The sequence below is a fragment of the Eptesicus fuscus genome, chromosome 1 (assembly GCF_027574615.1).
Source record: "Eptesicus fuscus isolate TK198812 chromosome 1, DD_ASM_mEF_20220401, whole genome shotgun sequence".
NCBI classification, from domain to species: domain Eukaryota; kingdom Metazoa; phylum Chordata; class Mammalia; order Chiroptera; family Vespertilionidae; genus Eptesicus; species Eptesicus fuscus.
In genome coordinates this window covers 90,847,943-90,853,201 of record NC_072473.1, presented here as the reverse complement: position 1 = coordinate 90,853,201, position 5,259 = coordinate 90,847,943, and positions in this window count along the sequence as shown.

The following is a 5,259-nucleotide window of genomic DNA, read 5'->3' as shown; positions in this document are numbered from 1 at the left end:
CTGGCTACACAGCAGCTCCCTAAAAGGAAATCCTCTACCACAGAACTTCCAGGAAGTGCCTCCTCCGTGATGGACCAGAGGTTGTGACTGGCCAAGGGTGTGCTTCTCCCGGGAAGGCTGTGGAAATTTCCCGGGGAAGCCACCATATTATACGGCCAATCCTTGGGGTATGAGTCATTTGTGGCGGGCAGTGCCTGTAGATGGGGCAGCTGGCATATGTGCCCTCTGCCTGGAGGGATACAGCCATATTCACAGAAATAACTGGAACCAAAAAAAAATCACAGGACTGTGTCTGTTAGTACAGAACCTTCCTGGGTAAGGGAGGTTGAGGATAGGGGAAACTTGAAGATATATATATATATATATATATATATATATATATATATATATATATATTCCTGAATTTAGAGTCAGACAGACCTGGGTTTGAACCCTGACTCTTCCTCTTACTTAACTTCCCTAAGCCTTAATCTCCTAATTGGTAGAATGGAGAATAATAATGCCTGCTTTTCAGGATTGTTCTGAAAAGAGTTGTTTGTTATGCACTTACTCGTTTGACAAATAGCAGAGGGCTCATCTGAGACTTGCTACTACATTCAGGGTATGTAATGCTTAAATTCAATGCCTGGCACAAAGTAAACACTGAATTAATGATAACTTCTCTTTGAAGGTCAGGCCATGAATTTCATGCAAAATAGCTGTCAGTTGGAGGCATTTTGAACAGAAGAGTAGCAGCAGGAAAATGCTGTTAGGGAACACTCATATGTGCAGTATGGAAGCAGGATTGGAAAATGCCAGCATATTGTTTCCACAGCATTTTCTGAGCACCGGAAAATACAGGCAGAGCAAGTAGCCGAGAGCTAACACTGGCCAGGACTTGAGCCGACCTTGCAGTTGGGGATTGAGAAGAAGCCTCCTGTTCTTTCCCTGGAAGCTGACAGACTTCACTTTGCAGATCACCTTGCATGTCTTTGGGCAGCGGTTCAGGATGTGGGAAGAAGGTGTGGGCATGCATACCCAGCAGCATGGACTTGAGCCAGGGCATTTGAAGGACATGAAAACACAAGAGCATAAAAATGCCACATTGTGGGTGAGGCCTGATTCCTGTGACTCAGGCAAGGGCATCATGGGATATGAATACCCAAACGCTGTCTTTGAGTTCTTTAGTAAACTATCAGCCATAGCCCAGCCAGTGTTGCTCAGAGGTTGAGAGTCGACCTATGAACCAAGAGGTCATGGTTCGATTCCCAGTCATGGCGCATGCCCAAGTTGTAGGCTTGATTCCCAGTGGGGTGTGTGCAGGAGGCAACCGATCAATAACTCTCTCTCATCATTGATGTTTCTATCTCTCTCCCTCTCCCTTCCTCTCTGAAATCAATAAAAATAAAAAGTAAAAAAACTATCAGCCATGAATTGATCCAAGCCTTTCAGAAGCGGCAGTGTTTATTTTCTTTTCAGCCTGCCTCATCATCTGGGATGTTTTCCACACACTTTTGCTTCCTTCTATACCAAAGTGATTTGTTAGGTGTGGAGGCACCAGGCCAGTCCAGGCCAATTTCTAGAGAGACAGCATCCAGGAAGTAAAGCAGCAGACTTTCCTGTCAGGCAACATGCTGGTGTGGGAGTCCTCCCAGAGCTGGACTGAGGGTGAAACAAGGACCCTGTGGAGAGGGGAATATCTAGGCTAAGGAGTATAGGCCTGGGTCTCCAGTCAGGGCCATCTCTGGGTGGTATTGTAAGAAGCAGCTAGATCAGATAGTTGACATAGAAAAATCGTTTATTGTTTTTCCTGGAAGAATTGACTGAGCACCTCCAATGTACCAGGCACTGACTAGGCACTGAGGATATCACTATGAATGAAAGGCAAGGTCCCTACTTTCATGGAGTTGGTGAGATTTTTTTGTTTGCTTTTTAAAAAAAGACATAGACTTTTTCAGTCACGTGTCTGTCCTCTACCAGATGGTCAGGGTTGGAGTACCTCTTGAATCTTTGGACCTTGTATTTCTGGTGCCAAAGGAGTTCTGAACCTCGGGCTTAATCAGAGGTGTGAAGGTAAATGTTTAACAACTGGCTCTCTGGGGAGAAGTGTGTGTATGTATATCTGTAAAGAAGTTAATTATAAATTTTACTGATATAAAGGAAGTATACCACACAAATTAAACATAATAATAAAACAGACAATGTTATTAAAATAAATGATATTAGTATTTGTAATATTTATTAATATTAATGATAACATCAATATTATTTACTACTCAGTAGCCAACTGATTCTCACAGAATGCTTTCATTAATTTTTGCCAGACTCTTGTATTTGGAGCCAACCTATGGTTTGCAACTGGTGAACAAATGTAGTGCTAACATGAGTGTTGGTTGATAATTTCATTTATGTGTGAAACAGCAAAGACATATGTCAGAACTTTCATTAATTCTTCAATAACGTGAGTGACTACTGAATAGGTTCGTGGTTTTCAAACACTGGAAGATCATTTCCTCATATTTTGGTATGATTCACAATGTAACAGTTACATGGCACACAACTGAGTTTAATCTGCATTAGTAACATTTTCCTCCATCACTTTCTTAGATCCAGGTAATGAATAAAATAAATCAAGCCACAATTTGCAACTTTTACTGAATTCTGGGTTGTAAATACCGCCACCATGGCTGATTTCAAGCTGCCTATCTCAGGTACAATCGCACAGTATTTCAACCATGCAGACAATAAATAATGTCAAGTGCACAGGTAATAATAAAATATAGTAAACTGATTAGGAAGTGATGAGTTTGGGGGATATTTATTACCTTAGTTTTAATAGAATTTATTTCATTATATATATATATATATATATATATATATATATATATATATATATATATTTAAATATGTTTTATTGATTTCAGAGAGAGGAAGGGAGAGGGAGAGAGGGAGAGAATTAGCAATGATGGGAGAGAATCATTGATTGGCTGCCTCTTCCATGACTCACTGGGATGTAGCCTGCAACCCAGGCACGTGCCCTGACTGGGAATTGAACCCTGACCTCCTAGTTCATGGGTTGATATTCAACAACCAAGTCACACTGGTGGGGCCTATGTATTTTTTAACAATAGCTGTGTTTAACAACTAGCTCACAACATTTCTGAACATGTAGCATTTGGCTTTCAGGTGCCAGGATTAGCCAGCCCCAGCACACCCCTCGGCCTGAGTATAGTTCTAGGTCCTGAACCACCCTCATCCCTACTCCATTCTGCTTTGCCATTAATTCAGCCCACCACCATGGATAGGGAACTCTAGAACTAACTCTAGCTACCACCTTGAATGAGGGTGCTGGAGACAGTTTGACAATGCTTTACCATGGCTGGGTGGTCTCTTTCTGCCTTAAAAAGAAGAAAAAAAAAAAAAAAAGCAGAGGTGGCCAAGAGCCGGGGACACTTGCAGTGACTCTGGAAGGCACATTGGGCAAGCACTCAAGACTGAGGGGAAGAGAAGAATGAAGGAGTGAGGTCAGGGGAGCTCTGGCTCAGTCCTCTTTCTGTCCACTTGGCCCTGCTCCTGACTGGGCTGTTATTTATTGTCACTAGAAAGGCTGGTGACACTGGAGACTGTAGTTTGGGGATGGGGCCAAACCCTTGTCTCTTGCCTTTCGGATGTCAGCCAGAGCCCTGGAAGCTACTCCTGCGGGTGGCCTGAAATCTGCATTTTGTAGCCGTTTCCTTTTCAGCGGGTGAGGGTGGCATTGGGACTGTGGGTCTGTAGTCAGGCGTCAGCTGACTGGCTCAGTCTGCTTTGGAACATGCTCCTTTCTGATGGAAAGCCCATCAGGCATTCTGGGCCATCCTGTGTGTCAAGCCTTGAATGAACCCTGGCTCCTCCCGAGCCACTTGCACTTGTCTCCACTCCCCAGGTCACCCCCAGATAACTTATCAGGCACAACTGCTCTGACGTAGTTGGGGCCATGTTGGGATATGCTGCTCTGATGTCACTGCACAATTGAGTGTTCTGTGTTTGCACCTAGCCTGGCAGCACTCCAGGGGCACAGTCCTCAGCCCCGCCCCACCCAGCACTCAGTACAAAGACCAGCCCTCAGTGACTGAATGAATCAATGAGTACAAGCCTGGCTGACATTCAAGATTTCCTCCTGGTGAAACAGAAGCCCAGTGTGGAGTCCTGTGTAGGAGTCCTCTAGTCATCTTTAAAAGGAGTGTCCTTTATTATTGCTAACACTTGGGGGAGGGGAACTCCCCAACCCCCACCCCTATACACATGCAGGTTTTTATTAGCCAGATGTTCTGTAACCAGGAAGTTCAGACACCAATTGTTTTTTCTTTCAACCCATCAGGAAAGTCACCTCTGCCCCCCATGGCCACGCATGCTGCTCCACCCTGTGCCTATGAGGCTGGCAGAAGTGCTGACTGGGACTGATTTGCTCTTGGCATCAGCCTGAGAACATCCTGTGCAGCTGAGAGGGTGGTGCTGCCCTCCCATTAGTACACGGGATGGGGATTGACCAGGGTGAGAAGGCAGACACTAAGGGCTCAATGCACTCTGAAAAGGAAGGGATCAAACTCTACAGATTTATGAGCGTTCCACTCCCTGTCAAGCACTCCCACCCAGCCCACACCCACACAGAATTCCCACACATCCTCCAGCAAATGCCTTCTGACAACGCTATTCATAGGGGGGTGGAAAAGAGGGGAGGCCTGCTATGAAGTCTGCAGGGAGGCATGGCTCTTCAATAGTCAACCATCTCCGGGCCCACTATGACTGTTGTCCTTATGATGCTGCATAATGACTGTTAAGGAGGAATTGTACAGCCACTGTGCAGGGACAGCCACACCTTTTTCCGTCAATCTGCGCTGCACTCAGTGACCCTGTGAGTGAACCAAATTAGAAGTTTTGGTGTCTGTGTGTGTATTTTTGTGTGTCTCTGTGTTTGTGTGTGCCTCTGTGTTTGTGTGTGTGTCAGTATGTGGTAAAATATTAAAACTGTTTCCAGGCCAGACTTTGCTCCTATGCTCCAGACCCCACCCCCCAAGAGCCCCATGGACAACCCCACTTAGTTGTACCACAGGCAGCTCAAATTAATATACCCAACCACATTTATCATCCTTTCCTTCCTCCTCAAACCTACAGTCTGTCCTGCTGGATGATCTCTTTCTTAATGAATGGCATTACCACTCACCTGCTTAGCCAAGCAGGAAAACTGGTCACTCCCTTATCCCACATCTCCACACATTCAGTCATGCAGTCAGGCCTGTT